This window comes from Lacerta agilis, chromosome 3, assembly GCF_009819535.1.
Source record: "Lacerta agilis isolate rLacAgi1 chromosome 3, rLacAgi1.pri, whole genome shotgun sequence".
Taxonomy (NCBI): domain Eukaryota; kingdom Metazoa; phylum Chordata; class Lepidosauria; order Squamata; family Lacertidae; genus Lacerta; species Lacerta agilis.
Genome location: NC_046314.1, coordinates 63,089,670 through 63,111,022, shown reverse-complemented (window position 1 = coordinate 63,111,022; position 21,353 = coordinate 63,089,670).

The following is a 21,353-nucleotide window of genomic DNA, read 5'->3' as shown; positions in this document are numbered from 1 at the left end:
ACTCCTGCAATGCCCAGATTTATTAAAACCAGACTAAGTTTAATTAAATTCTCATACACACATTCAAACAAATATCACCCTCTGGGGGCTGGTAGTGAGGAAGAGGCAAAAACAAATGATTTGAAATATTGCCGAGCATCTCCCTTAAAATGCAGATTATTATTGCACACCACCCCAACCTCCAAGCAGGGGTTCTAGGTGCTTCCTCAAGGTTTCCTTTTGTGAATGAGGCACAGTGAAGACTGTGGTGTCTTCATGATATATGGCTTATTTATGCATATATACAACCTGAGCCTGCAATGGAGGGGTTAACAGCATCAGCATCCCAAGAAGGTCTTGCTTCTCCTATAGCCACAGCCTTGGATTCCAGAAGATAGCAGCCATGGCTCTCTTGCTCTGACTTTCCAGCCTGCAGCGTTTGACTCTCATCTCCATCTTTAATTGTTGAGGGAGGGAGCCCCCAACCATTTCCATCTTGCACCAAGCCCCTTAACTGCCCTAATGGCTCATCACCCAGGTTTCTCACCTCACCAAGAGACTAGCCACCTCACCAAGAGACTGTCTATTCCAAGAAGTCTTGATTAAATTCTAGGTATAAGGTAAAGGACAATTATGGAGTTGCGGTGCTCATCTTGCTTCAGGCCGAGGGAGCCGGTGTTTGTCCACAGACAGCTTTCAGGGTCATGTGGCTAGCATGACTAAACCTCTACTGGTGCAACGGAACACTGTGATAGAAGCCAGAGCGCACAGAAACGCCATTTGCTTTCCCATCGCAGCGGTACCTCTTTATCTACTTGCACTGGCATGCTTTCGAACTGCTAGGTTGACAGAACAACAGGAGATCACCCCATAATATGGAATCAACACGCTGACCTTCTGATCAGCCAGCCCAAGAGGCTCAGTGGTTTAGACCACAGCGCCACCCTTTTGCTAAATTCTAACACTTGCTGAATCCAGGGATTAGAGGGGTCTGGCACCCAGTTTAACACCCCAAACTCATAACACTATATTTCTTTCAATCTGCTACTGTTTCTTCTTTCTGGCAGGTCATGCTGTGCACTTCAGACTTACGGTATCTCCTATCTCAACAAAGAGCAGGGATGTTTGCAGAGAAAACGTCTGCTTCGCCTTTTATTATACTTGCCCTTTCCTTCTACAGCCCATCATGCATGAACAGAAATTGACTAGTTAACCTGCGTCACCTGTACCATGTGGATTCTGGAAAAGGTCTGCTTTGTCATACTACATGTGAGGTCCCGTCACTATTCATGCGCAGTTGGATCCCAATCTGACTTTTGCAAGCAGAAGGCAAAGCAGGTAATCAGTTATCATTGTCACCCTATATGCAACTAGATCCCATGGGAGTTGTGTGCATTGAAACAATTTCCTGTTGGAAATCTCAGAAGCCAAGACTCAAGTTTGCGGCAAGTATGCTTTGGTGAGAGTACACCAGCAGAGATTTAAAATGGCAAAACAGGCAGCAAAGAAAAGTGTAGAAATATAGACTGTAAGACCTTTAAAATGTGCTCTTTCCAGTGAATCCCAAAATATCTCACTTCCCTAGCATACAGTTTTGACCACACATTTGGTAAGTTATAAAATGGTTTACTCAGAAAAAGGTCTGATTCACGTGCTTTTCCACACAGCAGGCAGAAAAAGCTGCACAGGCAGTAAAGCGTTACTTGGTTACAAACTGGTAAACTATTGTTCATCTGAAAAAGACAGAGATTGGGTCAGGGCTGGATTTAGGTTTGATGAGGCCCTAAGCTACTGAAGGTAATGGGGCCCTTTATATGTCCAGCTGTAGTTTGTCAACAACAAATTGTCGCTGTTTTTGTGTTGAATATATGCTATATGGTAATTTATGGACCTAATGGTATCTAAATCCATTTGTACATGCAGAATGTAGGCACCCTATATATAGAAATGATCAAACCATTGATATTTTAGGGAGCAGGCGGGGCCCATTACTTACATCATAGGAGCCTACACAACACAAAACACTGCTGTATGTAGGTTTTATTTTATTTTATTTTTATCTTATATTCTGTAAATGTACATCTTGGTGTTTTTTCCTTTATTTTGGGGGGGGCTCAAGAGAGTGGGGCCCTAAGCTATAGCATGTTTAGCTTATACGTAAATCCAGCACTGGGTTGGGTAAAGCTACACTTCATAGAGTGGTTTAACAATCAATCCCTCTTCCCAGGGAACTCTGGGGATTGTAGGTTGAACAGAAAATACCTAATAAAAGTGCAAATTAATGTTGGAACAGACTGAGGCACATTTGTAGATCCCAAGAACTGAGTAAGCTTTGTGCAAGCAAATCAGTATGAATAAACAGGTTGTTTGGAGGAGCCCCCTGTTTTCCATGAAGAGGATCATTGAATCGAAGCAGAAGTAGTTCATGTTTCAGAGGCAAAAATTAATGGATTGCTAGAAAATCCAGGCACTGATTGGAGCATGTGCCATCACTGAGCTGGCTCACATATCACATTTCTCAAAACAAACCACAAGTAGTAAATCAAAAACAACGCTTGGCTTCTCCCTGTGGTTTGTTTGAAGAAAGCCAACCACAAGCCCAGGTTCAGATGAATTGACGAGCCAAACAATGGATTGCTTCCACAGCAGCAGAGGAGGAGCAAAATGCTTATGATTTCGGCCCATTGGCCATTCACATTAATCCACAGCTTGTTTTAACTATGGCTTAATGTGATGTGTGAGCCAAACTGCTCTGTTAAGAAATATGTATCTACTTAGCATGCTTATATTTATCTTTTTTCTGTCATCAAAGCATGTGGCCTTGTCTCCATACTTTTAAAAAGGCATTCTGCACTGGCCACTTTTGTTTTGAAGACGGAAAAAACCATGGGTTTCTAATTCAGAAAGTGCTGCTGATCCGGGTCCTTGCTGAAAATCTCTCTCTCTCTCACACACACACACACACAGAGAGAGAGAGAGAAAGAGAGAGAGAGAGAGTTGCTCTTGAGAGTGCTTGTTGCGGGTCGATGGCCCGCCACCCGTGTGGAGTAAATAAAACACATGGACACAATATTTTAGGTTAATGGGCAAAATAAGGCCACAACTTTATTGGCTTAGGCACTGGACAAGAGGGTTAACAACCAGTGGGAGAAGCTTGTTGATGCAAATTCAACTGGAAGCTTCCCCCTGACGTCACTGGGGGTCGTGCCATGGCCCTAGCCACTAGCAGGGCATCAGACAGGATCCATGACCGCCGGATCCCTTTAAAAGGATACCCCTAGGAGGTAGTCAAAACAAAATCGAAAATTCTTTCTAGTAGCACCTTAGAGACCAACTGAGTTTGTTCTTGGTATGAGCTTTCGTGTGCATGCACACTTCTTCAGATACCCTAGGAGGTAGGTGATAGGCACAACCTGACCTCCAACACACAACACATATTACATCACCTATTGAATATTCCAATGCCTAACCGCCAATACCATAAAGTTGTGACAGGTTGCTACGAGGTAGGTGAAAAACCAAGAGGCCGGTGCCAATTTGCCAAATGGATAAAAATTCCTACCAGGCCCCCTGGGCAACTAAGGCAACCAACCGAAGTCCATAGCAAGGTCAGAATCATAGAATAGAATCATAGAGTTGGAAGAGACCACAAGGGCCATCCAGTCCAACCCTAAAGGGAGGGAGGGCAGGAGTTCCGATGTGAGCAGGGGGCAGAATGGGTGGAAGTGGTGCTTCCCTGGCTGTTTGAATCCAGACACCGCGCCCCCCCTGCCAAACCAATTGGCTGGGTATGGGGCTTGGCGCAGCCGGAAGGAGAGGACAAGGCAGGGGGCCAAACATGCCCCCCTGCAAGCACGGGAAACGGCCCCCGCCTGCAACTCCTCCCCTCTGGAATGAGGAGAGGTCTTGCGGGTCGATGGCCCACCACCCATGTGGAGAAAATAAAACACACGGACACAATATTGCTACACACAGCAATTTGGGCAGCAAACAGCAGCCAAGGAGAGGTCGGTGTTGAGGAGGAACACTTTCTTGAAGAGGGTGCCATGGCTGCTTTTTCTTCAAAATAAAAGTAGCCAGTTAAGAATGTATTTGTTAAAGACTTGAAAAGTAAGTATCACTTAGTTCAGTTGTAACAGGTTGGTAGAACAGCAGCAACAGACAGTATCTGAATCGACACTTCAAAGCCACAGCTATTCTCTCTCTCTCTCTCTCTGTATTTGGGTATATATGCTGCCTGCCTGTTTCTCTCCCTCTTCAGAGAATGTTCACTCATATTGCTACGCTCTAGTGAGTTCTTGCACTTGTAAAGCCTTGCCTTGGATGATTAATCCCTAAACATTAACCTTAGGAATGAATCAGAAATTAATGTTAATGAAGAAATGCCAACTTAAACGGATTTCAATAATGCTTTGCCTTAAGAGGCAAGCACATGCCATATATGGAGCTTTACAAAGGTTCTGTCTTTCTTATTTCTCCCAAAGAGAGCATTTGGGTTAATTAAACAAATTCAAATCCTTAAAAGCAGGAGGAGACCCAGAAAACTTGCTTTCCAGAGGCCTCCTCTCTTCAAGCACTGCTTATTGCTACTCCTTTTACAGAAGGAAAAGAAGGAGAAAAGAATGGTTGCTTCATTCATTGTTCTGTAGAGTGGCCATGTCTTCTGCTTTATGGAGACACTCTTGTATTTGAGGGGCTCAGAGAGCAGCCTTCCGTTTGAAGATATCCAAGTGCAGGTTAAAGATGAAGAACCATATGGAAGGATAGCAGTGGCCTTGAAGTTGCCCATCAGCAGAGAGCCACAGGGCATGGACGACAGCAACTCAGCAGTAATTATCTCTAAACATGCATGCATATGTGCATAAATATATAAAAATTAGCATATGCAAATATTATTCAACTTATTGTCTTCTTTTCTCCTCTTTTTTGATGATGTGATGGGAAGGTAAATGGCATTTCCCTGTGCTGCTCTGGTTCGCCAGAAGCGGCTTAGTCATGCTGGCCACATGACCCACAAGCTGTCTGCGGACAAACGCCGGCTCCCTCAGCCAGTAAAGCAAGATGAGCGCCGCAACCCCAGAGTCGTCCACAACTGGACTTAACAGTCAGGGGTCCCTTTACCTTTACCTTTATGCTTAGGCAGACAAGTAACTGAGAGGTCAAATAATAAATCTAAAAATCTGCTGCCTCCCCCCACCTTCCAAAGAACATAAAATTATGAATCCAATTATCCATTCCAATTTTCACCTGTTAAATACACTGAGATTCACGATAATTCTTCATGATAGAATCACGGAGCAGTAAACAGGGTGAAGAAAGGAAGTAATGTGAGGGTTTTGTTCTCATTAGCTTAGTAGCAGATGGTCTCTTTTTCCATGTGGCAGTGAAACAGCATCTCTTATACAGCAAATTGACTCTCTTTAGCCATTCCCCTCCTTTCCACATCTGCAGTTTTCAATCACCATTCCTAAAAGCACACACCTGTAATGTTTCATGGCAGCCACCAGAGGGTGTGAAAACATTGCACCTTCCTTTGAGCACACTCACCTAAAAAAAGATGGTGAGCTCTCACCCCATGAGTCACAGAGCATGTACCACAGCAAAGCATTCCCTTGCTAGCATTAAGCTATCTAGATGTTTTTTCTTAAACAGCTAAACATTTAATGCAATCGTGTATACCACTTCCATGAAGATTTAACATCCTAAGATGAAGTGAAGAAATCTCAGTTTCCAGTTACACATTACCAACATATATTGGGGGGGGGGGGGAGATGATGATGATGATGATGATGGTTTTATTATTTATACCCCGCCCATTTGGCTGGGTTTCCCAAGCCACTCTGGGCGGCTCCCAACAGAATATTAAAAACACAATAAAACACCACACATCAAACTGCATATCATTTGCAGACTGAAAACAACAACAACAACTAATACCAACTGTTTTCTCAGATTGCTTGGAAAGGAACAGGAGAAGGAAAAGGCTTAGGCAATTGTGGGAAGGTAGGGACCTTCAGTCCTCACAACTGGGAAGAGTTTCAGCTTATTGCACAGATATATCTTGGGCTTGTACTAACTGGATCTTTACAGAAGATTGCAAGCACTGCTCCCGGTCCATTGCCCCCTAGCAGTGATCCATCAAAACTTGCCTGACAATTGGAATATTGCCACCAGCAACAGTTAATCGATGCAAGATTATCTTCTGCATCTGGCAAGATAAACTAACTCACCCCCCCCCCAAATCAATCATTTATATTTGCTTATCACTGCATTTCAGAATCAGTTTGCTTTGGGAATTCATAGATAATGGGACTGGAGGAAAATTTGCTTGCAAACAATTCAAATTTATTTTTTTCCTAAGCTTAGGGTAAGATCAAACCTATCCATTCTTAAGGAAACCAGCCTGGAGTGCTCACTGGAAGGACAGATCCTGAAGCTGAGGCTCCAATACTTTGGCCACATCATGAGAAGAGAAGAGAGCCAGTGTGGTGTAGTGGTTAAGAGCGGTAGACTTGTAATCTGGGGAACCGGGTTCGCGTCTCTGCTCCTCCACATGCAGCTGCTGGGTGACCTTGGGCTAGTCGCACTTCTTTGAAGTCTCTCAGCCCCACTCACCTCACAGAGTGTTTGTTGTGGGGGAGGAAGGGAAAGGAGAATGTTAGCCGCTTTGAGACTCCTTCGGGTAGTGAAAAGCGGGATATCAAATCCAAAACTCTTCTTCTTCTCTTCTTCTCCCTGGAAAAGACCCTGATGTTGGGAAAGATTGAGGGCACAAGGAGAAGGGGGCGACAGAGGACAAGATGGTTGGACAGTGTTCTCGAAGCTACCAACATGAGTCTGACCAAACTGCGGGAGGCAGTGGAAAACAGGAGTGCCTGGTGTGCTCTGGTCAATGGGGTCACGAAGAGTCGTACACGACTAAATGACTAAACAACAACAACAACATCTTGTAGGACCTATACTTGGGGATAAAATGTGAAGCAGACTTAGGCATTTTATGATGTGTGAAGCTGCGCTTAGTTCTTATCATTGTACAGCTTTTAGATAGGGATACATCTAAACATGGCTACACATCCCTTCCATAAGGGCTGATAACAATATAGAGGCTGCTCATCATGCGGAGTCAGGGTATAATATACATGTCGTCTAGTGGTGCAGCAATAAATCTGCTAGCACATTTGCCCAGCTAAGCAGGGTCTGGTATGCCTTCAATTTGGATGGGGGACCATGTGTTGAGATTTCTGCATTGCAGGGGGTTGGACTAGATGGCTCTCAGGGTCCTTCCAGTTCCATAGAATTATATGCTATGATTCCATATATTTAAGAAATCAGTATGTGTGAGATGAAATGAGGTAAATAAAAGCAAAACCAGAATCTGTCGTTATGCAGGCAATTCAAATGCAATTGTATATAAGCTATTCTGGCATGCACCATTATGTAGCTAAGGGGACATGAAATTACTTAGTCATTTTTTATTTTGTGTAAAGAAGAACTTGATTTCACACACAAAACAGAAAATAGGTTAGCATTGGTGAAACAAATTCTGTTCCAAGTGCTGAAAGTTAGCTTGCCATGAATCTGACACCATATAAATCTATTTCAGCTAATTAGATCCAGAAACTGGATCAACATACCGGTACTATTTGCCTAAAGTCATATTAACAATCCCACCAAGGCATGAGCTTTAATAAGGTTGTTCATGTAAACAGAAGGAAGTGTTGCAGTTAGTTTGGGGTTTTGTCCCCCTTGAAAATGTGATCTCTGAAATGGGTTTTTGCAAGAGTTGCAGCTAACCCTTTGCTTTCTGCTTATTCAAAGTTTAAAATACCTTCTCATTTCTTTCTGCCATGTGAAGAACAATGGCTCAGTAATTATATAGCTATTTCCAACTCTAATCTACTTCTGGGTAATTCAATTTGGAGAAAATCATAGCTAAATATTTATCTTTAGATAATTGATAATGACAGCAAGCATATGGTGCCACTTACATTAGAGTAATCATTTGTTTTGAACCTACTTATTTTACTGGAGAAATGGTAGTGGAACTACCAAATGACTTCAGGCTACATGCATTGAAAGTAAATCAAATTATTGACAAATAATACATTTCTGCCAAATGTATTGAAAGTATGTCTTCTGGCAAACATCTACAAACACAGAGATACTGTTCACAGTGCAACCCGATGCAGGTTTATTCAGAATGACATCTAACCACATTCAATGGGGTCTGCACCCTGCAATGTGGGCATAGGATTGCAGCCTCTTCCTTTATAGATGTATATGGGAACAGCCATACACATGGACACAAATGTATAAACAAAAGTATAAACAACGGAGAAAGGAAAAAGAGAGAAGCATTTTATTAGCCACATTGGGATCTGACCATGTTGCTTCTTAAACTTTCTCTAATTACATCATGCTAGAGTGTGTCTGGGGTTCCCTCAGTGCAACCATACAACCCCAACCTCACCAACAACCTGCCCAGGTAAGCAGTATTGAGGATGTCAGAAGGGTGGCTGCTCTACAGCCCCACCCAACCACAGGTACCACTATTGTGTGTTTATGTATGGAGCATCTTGGCTACAGCATCCCTCAATCCACATCAAAGCTGCTGAAGTAGGTGGAAGATGGAACATCTCTCTATAAAAAAAAATAACATCTGTTTTGTTCATCACTGTAACATAAATATGTCCAAGCTCAAAATTCTTTGTTTATTTAACAAATACTTGAGGCCAAAATTCTGAAGGAACAGCTAAAATTCCTTGTGATGGGCAATGCAGTCACTTGCTTGGAAGTATAACAATTTACAAAATTCTATTCATAGAATCATAGAATTGTGGTGTTGGAAGGGATGCATAGGGTTATCTAGTTCAACCCCTTGCAATGCAGGAATTCAAAACCTAAGCATAATCTACTATATGGTTAAAATAGAATATCACTTGTGGGTACTTTTTTCCAGCCATTTTAACCTCAAGGATATTTTAACCTTCAAGAACACTCTGGGAATTTATATTGACAGCTGAAAAAGTATTCAAAATGACCAGAGATTCACTGTGTACAGTATTAAACATCCTTTTATATTGTATATGCCAACACATCCAGGAAAGGGCTCTAGTCTGGGATCTTAAAACATACCTTGAAGCTACTCACAGAGTCCTTAAATGCCACTTAACATCCACGTGAAAGTTGACTCCCACATTTTTTAAAAAATTGTACTCAGATCCATGTGTGTGCCCGAGAAAGCATCTGTTTTGTAGCCCACAGAAGTGTATTAAAATTCATTTCGTATTTCATTCAACGATATTTGGATTTCATGTTTTTAAATACCATATTAGGTTAAGGTCTGAATAACTACAATAACAATTTTTTTGGTAATGTAAACAATTTTTTGGTGGTTGTTCTGTTTTGTTTTCTGCATGGGTGCTATTTCTATTCTTTTCTTCTTCCTTTTTGTGTCTTCTCTTACTCTGTGTACTTGTAATTATGTATTTTTTATCTTTCAATAAAGAATATGTATATAAAAAAATTCATTTCATCTCAGTACATGTGACTGAGAGTCAGTGCCATTTTCCAACATACATAATAAACTGTCTGCAGCATCCCTTTTTTACAAAATCTGAAATCTTTGGCATGTCTGTGTTACAAAATGTGCATGTCGAAATATATATAAAAAATTGTCCAGTAGCACCTTAGAGACCAACTGCATTTTATATATTTCGACTGTGTCAGACTACCTACCTGAATCTAAAATGTGCATGTGTTCACAAGGATAGTACCTAAGGATGCTTAAAACCACAGCCTATTGCATTCACCGCATTTAATAATGCCACCCCAGTCTCTGAATGGTGCGAGATTCCAGGGGTTCCAAGTGCTTACCAAGGGTTCATGTTTCCTTTGGAAGGAAGTACAGCAGAGACGGTGCTGTCTTTATGATATGCAGTGCCATTTTTCTAGAAAAGTGGACGCCGGAACTCACCATGAACGCCTCCCTTGTTCTCTTATAATGGCAATGGCACCCACGTGAGAGGTGCTGGAACTGAGTTCTGGTGAGCTCCAGCTGAAAAAAAAAAAAGCCTTGGATATATGGTTTATTAGCACATACAGGGCCGGCGCGTCCATTAAGGCGAACTAGGCAGTTGCCTAGGGCGCCAAAATGGAGGGGGCGCTGGCCAGCCTGCAGGGGCGTCCTTCTCATTAGGCTGACTGGCGCGGTGCCTGTTTCGCTCCTTTCCTGGCAGCGGTGGCTGAAGTGAGGCGGCAGAGGCGGTGGTGGAGCTGCCTCCGTCGAGGGGTGGCGCCCCTACCCACTCAGCCATATATACAATCTGAGCCTACAATGGAGGGTGCACAGCATTAACACCTCAAGAGGCTCTTGCTTTTCCTATGGCCACAGCCTTTGATTCCAGCTTAAAGCAGGCATGGCTCTGACTCTCTGCCTTCCCAGCCTGCGGCCTTGCTTCCAGCTTCCACACACAGAACTCTCTGCTCTGGCCTTTGTCTTTCTAACTACCAGCAGGTGGAGGGAGGGGGGGCACCCATTTGTCACCCCTCCCACCCATTTGGCACCTGGCACAGAGCCACTTCCTTTGTTACCTTAATGACCCAAACTTAGAGGGTCATTACCTCCTCAGGAAGGTAGGCTAGCTATTCCAGGAATTGAATCCATGCTGGATCCAGGAATTAGAAAGGGGTTCGGGCATGTCACCTACCTCTCCCAAACTTATAGCAATACATACCCACTCAATTTCTCTTCCAAAGTGTTTTTTTTTTTTTTTGACAGTTAAAGGTTGGAAAGTCAAGAATTCAGTTGGGCAGAGTAATTTTCTCTACTGAACTGCAAAGCCATTTTTCAAAAACTATTTTAAGGCTTGGAAGGAGAGGGAAAATTCCAGCCTGAAATAGTGCTTAGCTAGGACTACTTGCACTTAATCTTAATGATTTTCCACTGAATTGGCTGTCTGGGTGTTCTGGCCAATCAGCATGCTACTCAAGGGATAAATTATGCTGTAGAGCAAAAACGGAGAAGAAAGGGGTTCTTATTTGTATTATTACTAGAATGCTGTGATTCCCTAAAGCAGAATTCATGTCAAATGTCTACCTCCGTTTCCATGGTACTCTTAGAAAACATCGAATTAGTGCATACAAGTTGTGGTAGGTGCAGGTCACCTTGGTCGTGCTGAGCAGCAGCCCTCCTCCTCCTCCTCCTCCTCCTCCTCCTCTTCAAAAATGCTGAGGCAAAGTTTTGAGATATGAACATTAGAGCTAGTCGCCCCCTCCTGTAATCAGATCAGGATTCAGTCTGCAGCCATTACACTCCCAGAGATGTTGCTGCCTGGAGTGGAACATCACTGGAGTCGCTCGACAGCATCCTAAATCAATGCTAGCCAATGTGGACCACACAAGGGACTTGGGGATCTGCCCTTCAAAATGCCTTTCAAAATTTAATCAATCTCTCTCCTTTCTTGGCAAAGCTCCTTTTATTATCTGAAGAAGTATTTCTCGTTTTCTATCATAGCATAATAACGGCATGCATGGGGGAGGGCAGCTTTCAGATTATTTACTGGTATATTGCTGGAGTTCCATGAAAGTAGAGAAACACAAGTGTAATGTAGGCCTGTACACAATACACACACCCTTCCCAACTTCTGGTTTTGCTGTCTGATTACAAGGGTGCCTATAGCGGTTTTCTTCCTTCCTTCCTTCCTTCCTTCCTTCCTTCCTTCCTTCCTTCCTTCAGAGGCAGGGAGCAAATATTCCAAACAAACCAAAATTGATGCATAACTAGCATCAAAGAATATGTCTAACAATTTTGGAAGCTCTGGTGACTTGAGAAGCAGTGAGGCCCGGATAGATTTCACCCCTGATAAACTGGTATTCCAAGTTTACCCCTCCATTGTTTCTTAGTGGATAAATGGGTAGTCCTGGCATTCAGACTGGGAATGGAAATCCTCAGCTCTTTCTCTGGTTCCACTGCACATCTTATTTTTTTTTTAAATATTCACAAAATGAGGGCAAGGAAGGAAACCACTTTTCCTTCTTTGTATGAGGTAAGACCTGTTAGAAAGACTTTTAATTCCTCTCATTCCTGTTCTAAAATCCTGGATATCTTATTCTTGACCCCACCTCCTAATGGAGCAGCAATACCTTCTTCTCCTGGAAGACTAAAATGAATGGCTTGAAAAGAGACCAAAAAGTTCCTTCTCTAGACAATGGGTGTGTCATTCTAACCTTCTCTTTGTCTAATTGGCCAGATCCGCTTTCCTAAATGTGACATGAAGGATGAGGTATGCAATTTGGGAGTGCTTGTGGATCCACTGTTGTTGCTGGGGGCCCAAGTGCCTTCTATTAGCTTCAGATGGTGGCCAGTCTGTAGCCTTATCTGAATGGGGATAATCTGGATTCAGTAGTCTATGCTCTGGTAACCTTATGGTTAGATTACTGCAATGTGCAATGCCTGAGATTGCCTTTGGAAGATGCCTAGCTGCACTGGTTTCCAGTGTCATTCAGAGCCCAGTGCTGATTTTCACCAATAACACCTTATGCAACTTGGGGTCCCAATACCTCAGTACTTCAAGAAGCACTTCTCATATGAGCCTTCCATGGACCCTGATACACTGGAGCTCCTCCTCACTGTGCTACATCTGGTAGAAATCCAGAATGCATTGACAACATAGAGTGGAGATGTTTGTGGCCTTCTCCTCTGTGAAATGGGCTTCCTCCCCGCCTAGAGAAAGAAGGCACTGCACTTACCTTTCCAGGGGCTGCCACCACCACCACCACCGCTGCTACTGCTTCTCGTGAAGCGGGTAGGCAGAGCAAGCTCATCCGCTCCGATTTCTGGCCCACAGGAGCACCAGAGCAGCGATGGTAGGAAGAGGCCAAGCAGTAGCGGCTCTGCCAATCAAACGCTGCACCTGGTTTACCTCAGTGCGGTGCGAGGACATCTCTGCCAATCAAACGCCGCTGAGGTAAACCAGGCACAGCATTTGATTGGCAGAGCCGCCACCGCTTGGCCTCTTCCTCCCGTTGCCGTCGCTGGGAGTCTTGGCTTCGCAGGGGGTTCCAACTTCACGGCGTAGGCCGGATTTAGGAACCAGGTGGGCCTGATCTGGCCCGGGGACCATAGTTTGCTGACCCCTGTCCTAGGCCTTGACTGTTAAAATGCTCACAAACAGCAGGTCTTAACTGGATAATTTCAGACAGCAGTAGGAGATTGCTCCTCCTCCCCCATGCCTGCAATCTCCCACAGCCATTCAAAGGTTGGAACAGAACCCACAGACATATAAGTTGTAAGCACATCATAAGATTTATATGCATAACAGGGACTCTGCAAAATGCAGGACCCCCAATCATGCGGGAAGGGCCTGTGTAGATATATTATATACTAGCCTTCAGATGACCTGACAGGACAAGAACAACAAGTGTTGGCAGAACAGGGTCAGAGTCACTTGACTACGCCACTAAGCAGGTGTCATTCTCCCCATCTTCTTCCGCACAGTTATTCTGCGTGCATTTGCGGAGTGCTTATATGATTCAGTCAAGGTCAAGCCGACAACAGTAGCACAGACAGCGCAGCCGTGCATTTGGATATCACAGGCACAGAGGTGCCATTTCCAGACACTACCCTGACTCTTAAAGGAACCAGCAGCGAGGGCCGAGTCATGGTAGGAAGGAGTTCTGCTGCTTGTCACTCTTAAGGTCACATTGCAGTAGGAGCTTCTGACAACAGTGTTGCCTCGTTTAGTTATGGGTGTGCACCGAGGGAGGAACCGCAGATTCCCTCTCAGTAACAACACTGGGCAGTTTGAGCACTTAGAAAACTGAAATATCCTCACAAGAAGGTTAACTTGGAGGAAGGCCCTAGATTCTGTGCATGCGTTGTGTAAAAAAAAAAAAAAGACACTGTGGAATACCTGCAGGGGTCTCTGGAGTCAGCACACAGTCCCTCAGCATCAGTGCTGAACAATTAAGGACAGAGACAAGCCATTATTCATTTACCTTTCTTGCTGTTTCCTTTTCTTCTGATTATGCAGGCTCACAGGTATTAAAACAAGCTAGAGACCCCTTGAAAAATAAGGTTGCATGCACCCCTTTGAAGCAGGAGAAATGCAGCTACAGTTCTCAAGATTCTTTGGGGAGTGCTTTAAAAGCACACAGCCTCGGGGAAACCTCTTTCTTCATCGTGAGGGATTGTAGAGGCTTGCAGAACCCAAGGTGATGCCAAGCCCAAATACTAGAGGCTAGGAATCTATCCAGATGCGTATGAGACAAACTAGGTCACTCACCACCACAGCTTTTTAACTTCTGTCTCCCAGTGCAGGTGTTTTATAAAGCCAGGTGAAGTCTTGAAAGAAGATTAGCATGAGCTAACATCATTACAAAATCCATTAACAGAGAGATCAAATGTCTAAGGATGCAAAATTCTAGCACATAGCCCTGCCTCAGCAAGAAGTTCTCGTTTATCATCGGAGGAAAGAAAAAATTCAATCAGCACTACTTTTCTCATTGTGACTGCTACAGGTGGTTCTGGGGTCGTGGTGGCGGCGGCTCATGGCTGGAAAACAACAAGCACAAAAACCCAGTGTTGACCCAGCAAGGGATTTTTTTTCTGCAGCTTCTTGGAATACTCACATGACTGCTTCTTCAGCTGCACTTGCTGTATAAAAATGATTGCTGGTGTCTGTTAGTGTGTTAAAATGGGTCTCTCTCCATCTTCCCCAAGCCCACCCAGCTTAATACACAGCAAGTAGGAAAATACACATGGCTGGATAGGAGTTGGAACCCATGCTTTCCTGTTATAGGTTTCTTATGCTAGGTCTTGCACAACCAGTGTTCTTCAGCCATCTTGATGTTTTATTGTGTTTTTAATATTCTGTTGGGAGCCACCCAGAGTGGCTGGCCAGATGGGTGGGGTATAAATATATTATTATTATTATTATTAATAATAATAATAATAATAATAATAATAATAATAATAATAATAATAATAAAAAATACCACGAGTCTCCAAATGCTGTTTGATTGCAACTCCCATCATCCCACATTATAGTTTAGTCAGTGGTTAGGGAAGTGAAGTTCAACAACATATGGGGGCCAAAGTTTGAAGAATATTATAAGCATACACCATACAGGCTCTCTTCTGGACTGTGGAATCTTTATAGCATTAACCTCCATGCCTGTTTCCTATATTTTGTTTAACTATTTTATTTTATTACTGTGAAAAACTTTAGGACACTGCCAAATGATAGGCTTCAATGGGCCTTCCTGCTCACGCTCCCTGCAGCAATCTTCAATATTTTTCAGCTTTACTGAACACAGCCTGGTTGGTGAATTATAGGTTCTGTAAAGGAAGTTATATAAGACACCTTAATTAAGTAACCGGCCAAAAGCAGAACTTCTCAGACAGGCAAATATATCTCCGAGTCTTTCCAGTTGAGGCCATCTTGCTGCCACTTTTTCAATTTTAACCTTATTAGCACCTCATAAGTTTTTAATGCATTGTTCCTGTCATTTCCCCTCCTTTCCCTGAAATGTCTTCAGTGCTCTACATCAAATAAAGTTTCCTCCTGGGAAAGTCTTAAAATTGATATTTGTCTTAATACAAAACTTAAGAATGGGCAATACAGGAATGCTGAGAGTTGTGGGCATACTTAATGTTCATCTGCGGCAACAAACTGGGCATCATGTATCACTATCTTGTTGTATTTTAATTTAGATTTCCAAGTCAGTAGTCCCGAAGAAAAAAATACTTTGGGTGTAATAACCGAATCTTAATGCCAGGATACAGAACACATGACCCTCCAGATGTTACTGGGCTCCAGCTTCCATCTTATTTGACCATTGGTCATGCTGGCTGGGGCTGATAGAAATGGACTCCAATGTCGTATGGAAGGTTACAATTTTGCCACGCTTGCCTTATGTCACCATCCCATTTATTTATTTCATTACATTAACATCACCCCTTGCCCCAAGCTGCTAATAGTCCCAGGAAGGAAGCTTCCATGGACTCTGTTGCTTCCCTCCCAACTTGGGGAGAGAGTATATTCATTGGAACCATGGGGGAGCATTAAGCCCTCATCCTCATGTGCCATGGTCTCAAACCTGAACTTTCTCTTGCCTCCCCCCTTTCAGCCGCTATTATTTAAAGAAAAAAAAGGCATGTTTGATTCTTAAATGCATTTAACACTATATGTAGTTAGAAGGCTGCGGTGTCATGAAATTCTACTCAGCATTGATCCAGACCAGAACTCCAATGTATAGTTAGCAGAGTAAAAACTTAAACACGATGCAGGATTCCCCCCAAAAATAGACCAGAGGCAATTACATTTCATCCAGCAGAGCTTTACTGCTACTGAAGGCAAATGAGCATAATGGTCTATTTGGGGGGAATCCTTCAACGTGTTTAAGGAGCATGATTTTATTGAAATTGGGGGAGAGTCAAGAGCTGGGGCTTGTGGATTGCACTTGGGGGTCCCTCCTTCCCCACTCACCCAATCTGGTTCTACATTGTTTCTGGATGCTTTTGAAGAGAGAACACATTTCTAGTGTGTGCTGCATCTGCTGCCTTCAAAGCTCCCATTTCACACTTGACTAAAGCCAAATAGCCCAAGTCATTGCAATATTAGCCTGACCTCTGTTCTTCTTTATGTTTCTTTTCCTTCTAAATACTTCTTAACTCCCCCCCCCCGGCCCCCACAAAAGGCAATCTGGTCACTGATGGCTTCCCTAAATCCAGACATGCTGGGTTTCATGTTGTGAAATCAGCTATCAGAAACAAAATCTCCATTTCAGCTTCTTCAGACTTCTTCTGTAGCAGTGAAGATTTGTTGGTGGGCAGTTTTTTTAAATCATCAGAAAAAGCAGCTCCACCTTGTGGGATAAATCGGGTTCTCCTTTGGGAGAGAACGCGTTGCGGTGGGGGCTAGCAATTCACCTCCCTGGCAGCTGGGCGGGGTTAGCTAGCTGGCCACAGCTTCAATAGGACCCTGGAGTGTTGCTGGGGAGAATTAAATGTTGCAATGTTGCCCAGCGTCCTTTATATTGCTCTGCACGCAGGGTGATCCTTCTCTTGGCTGTGTGCTTCGGATCACCCACCCTCCCTCCCTTTATTTAGGCCTCTGTATTGACCTTGCCCACCTCCAGAATGATGATGGTGTGCAGGGAATTCCCTTAACGGAATCCAGGGGCTCGACATGCTTTTGTCTGAACCCCCGGTAGAGGGACAGGGCCACGCAAGAGCCCCTGGGACCTCTGGGGAGAGGGAGGCTCTGCCCCCAGCCTCCTTAACTCTCCCCAGATGGCATTCTCCCATTGCAGACCGAAAGTCAGCTCTGTCCCGGTGGACAGCTAGTCTGAACCAATGCCTACGCAACCACTCACATAATTTGTATTTTAATAAAGTTGTGGCCTAAATTATTGCCAAAAACCCAAACAAAAATTATGTCTGAAGTGTGAATTTGGGGGGGGGGGTGGCTTGGGGACCTCAACACACAACCAGTCTCAAATAACCAACATGCTTAAGTATAATAAATGCATAAAGGGGTTAAAACCATAGAGTAAGCTGTCCTGCCAGGCACCAGGGAAGGACCTTACCCCTGCCCCAAAGCCTTTTCACTCTCTAGTTTTCCTGTAATGTTTTGTTATGCTTTTGTATGCAATTAAAAAGAAAGTTCATATTTTATTTGTAAGCTGACTTGAATTTTTATTTATTTATTGAAGGATGGCATATAGATTAAAAACAACAACAAATAAATAAATAAATAAATAAATAAATAGGTGTTACAGAGGTGGAGGGGAGAACTTGAAACAGGGCTGTCAGGGGCGTCGTAGGGTGGGGGCGGTGGGGGCGGGCCGCCCCTCGTGCCGCCCCTAGGCGGGTGTGTGCGGTGCTGCTGCTCCCGGGGTGACGGAGGGAGCGGCGGCGCATGGGGTGACAAGCAGCGGCCCCTCCCACCACTCCCACGTGCCGCCACTCCCTCCGTCACCCCGGGAGCAGCAGCGCTGCACGAACGAGGCTCCGGAAGCGGCGGCCCGGCATCCCCGGGGTCGGGGCGTCGCCGTGTGTGCGTGCGTCATGACGCACACGCAGCGATGCCCCGACCCCGGGGATGCCGGGCCGCCGCTTCCGGAGCCTCGGTGGGCTGCAAAGAGCCCTGAAGCCGCAGCCTGGCACCCCTTTGCGCTACGGCAGCGGCTTCGGGGCTCTTTGCAGCCCGCCGAGGCCCCCAAGCCCCCGCCCGGCATACCCCGGGGGCGGGGCGTCGCCGCACGTCATGACGCACACGCAGCGATGCCCCGCCCCCGGGGATGCCAGGCCGTCGCTGCGCGTGCGTGCGTCATGACGTCATGACGCACGCACACGCCGCGATGCCCCGCCCCCAGGGGTGCCTCTTGGCTTCCCGCCCCGGGCAGCCAAGGGGCTAGGAACGCCCCTGAGGGCTGTCATTTCTAGTGAAAGCCTCACTTGCCCATATTTCTCCTCTTACATTGGCTTTCCACCCCTAAAAGTCATATTAATTCCAGAATCACCTTGGCTTCAGCACTGGTTGCTATTCATTCTTGAAGATAAGAGGCACTGAAAAAGGTTTTGCTCAGAAGAAACCATCTTCACCGCCATTGCCAACAACTCAGCGTTGCAGAAGAGAGTGTTCAGCCGCATGAAGGCTGAACACAGGCAGAGAGAACACATGATGTCCATTATCAGACTCCTTTTCTCAATGAGAAACAAGCCATTCTACAGGAGCCTTTTGTTTTCCCGAGTGCTGCATTGTGGTGCAGTCCAGTGACCAAAGGCAAAGTCAGGCTTTTCTCTAGCATTCGTTAGTTTACAGAATCAGGATTATTAAATAAAGATGATTGCCAGAAAAGTAACAAAGGCTGCTAGAATATAGTATACAATATCAGGGTTTTTGTATTTCAAGGTGATGCCTATTCAGTGGGGAAACAATGGGTTCAAATCCAGTCACAATCAATGAAGGAGCTGGAGCTTGCCGGTGGCCCATATAAAACAGAAAGGATATGCTAGAATAGGAGGGTTTCGTGTGTGTGTAGATGTTGCCTTGCATCACAATTGGCACCGTCTTCAGCAAGAACAATTCCAGCTGTCACCCTGCTAACATATGACTGCTAATGGCCTCTCTCTTTTAAACATCTGATTCTGGCTCCTCTCATCTTGGCATCAGAGCTGCTGCTGCTGCTGCTACTACTCCTAATTATTTGTTTAGGTTTATACTATGATGATAGGTCTTGAATTTTGTTTTCCAGCCTTTGCCCAGAGATAGATACCTTTTGCTTTCAAATAGAACCTTGATATTTAGTATCTGAAGCCAAATTTGGTTTCATTCACTTTCTCCAATCTTCCGTTCAGTTCTCCATATATGATTTATTTATTTTTAAAGTCCTTATAACATACCGGTACATGCTGGTATGCAATTTTGCCTAATATACACATTTTTGCAAAGCAATTTCCCCTAAAATACATTTATTCAATTCACAACATTTATGTACCACTTGACCGTAATATAATCTCAAAGAGGTTTATAAAGCAGTGCATTGTGTATGTTGTTGTTGTTGTTGTTATTATTATTATTATTATTATTATTATTATTATTATTATTATTATTATTGACCTCTTACCCCATTATATGCATTTTTGCACACATGACTCGGCTAGACAACTGCATTGCAAAATTCAGAGACATGACGATTTTGAAGGGTGGCTGTGTTTCAGTTCTTGTATTGCTTCAGAAAGTGTGAATTAGTTAGGTTTACCTTTAAATATGAACTGGATTGAATTTCTCCTCCATCACTAGGCTAACAACTGCTCCTATCAAGCAAGAGCAGTTACAAAACAAAACTACTTGCAGTAATATATATATTACAGGAAGAGAGAGAGAGAGTGTGTGTGTGTGTAATTATATAATTATACTATCTCTAGTATAATAGTATAATTATATAATTACTACTATACTAGAGATATAATTATACTAATAATTTATTTATTTATTTATTATACTAATAAAAGGGGACGACAGAGGATGAGATGGTTGGACAGTGTTCTCGAAGCTACTAACATGAGTTTGGCCAAACTGCGAGAGGCAGTGAAGGATAGGCGTGCCTGGCGTGCTCTGGTCCATGGGGTCACGAAGAGTCGGACACGACTGAACGACTGAACAACAACACTATCTCTAGACCAGTACTGTTTATATCAGCCTTTCTCAACTCTGGGTCCCCAGCTGTTGTTGGACTACAACTCCCATCATCTCTGACCACTGATCATGCTAGCCAGGGATGATGAGAGTTGCAGTCCAACAACAGCTGGGGACCCAAGGTTGAGAAAGGCTGGTCTAGAGTCTCTACTTCAGGGTCTCAGGCAGGGTTTGTTTTACATTACGCTTTGATGAAGATGCCTTGGATTAGATCAGCAGCCGTCTACATGCAGTTAGTTTGGCACAAATGCTTCTTCCCTTCCCTGGCAGTAAAAATTCAACATAGTCATGTTTAAAAGAAAATTTGGGGGGGTTAAGTATCACATTAAAAGAAAAAGAGACAGCTATTCATTGTCAGCTGCATATTACTGAGAGTTTACTAGCTACTGATTGTGTGTCCTTAGAGAAATGTATCTTGTGCTGCACAGCTTCAAAGAGATTTAAAAGTAAATGTTATTTTTTAATATTTAGCTTAATCTTCTGTGGTTTTCCCTGCAGAATCTGTGTGTTCCTCCCTTGCAATTAAAAGATAGCATACTGTGCTTCCCCACCACCATAAAAATATCTTAAAGACTTTTCATATTATCAACAAACATTTCTAGCCATTTCTACAGCTGTCCTTAGTGGTTGGGGCAACACAGTCAGATGGGTAGGGTACAGGTAATATATTATTATTATTATTATTATTATTATTATTATTATTATTATTATTATTATTATTATACAATACAAATTAGCTTCCTGTGCAGCTGATGGGTTTAAGTGATTTTCTAATTAAGGACTGACCCTGGGCAGATGAAAACTTTTAGCAGTGGCCCAGACTATCAATGATCATCTGCAGAAGGTGGGAAGAAAAAGGGAACTTGCAAGCCCTGAAGAAATATAATCCATAGGCAAGGGCTAATATAGACAATACATGTACACCACTTGGACTACATAACACTTGATGATTTATAGCTGAATAGGTGTGACTCCCTTCATTAAAAACAACAACACAGCATTTGAGACTTCTTTCTGATGTGTGATGAGTCATGAACAAATGCAAACCACCAGTGCAGTTTCTCGTCTCCTCTTTATCTCCAAGCTCCTGGAGCGTGTGCTACTTATTCCCACCATCTTGACTTTCCTCTTTATTCTTGAACCCTTCCAATCTGGCATCCTATCTCT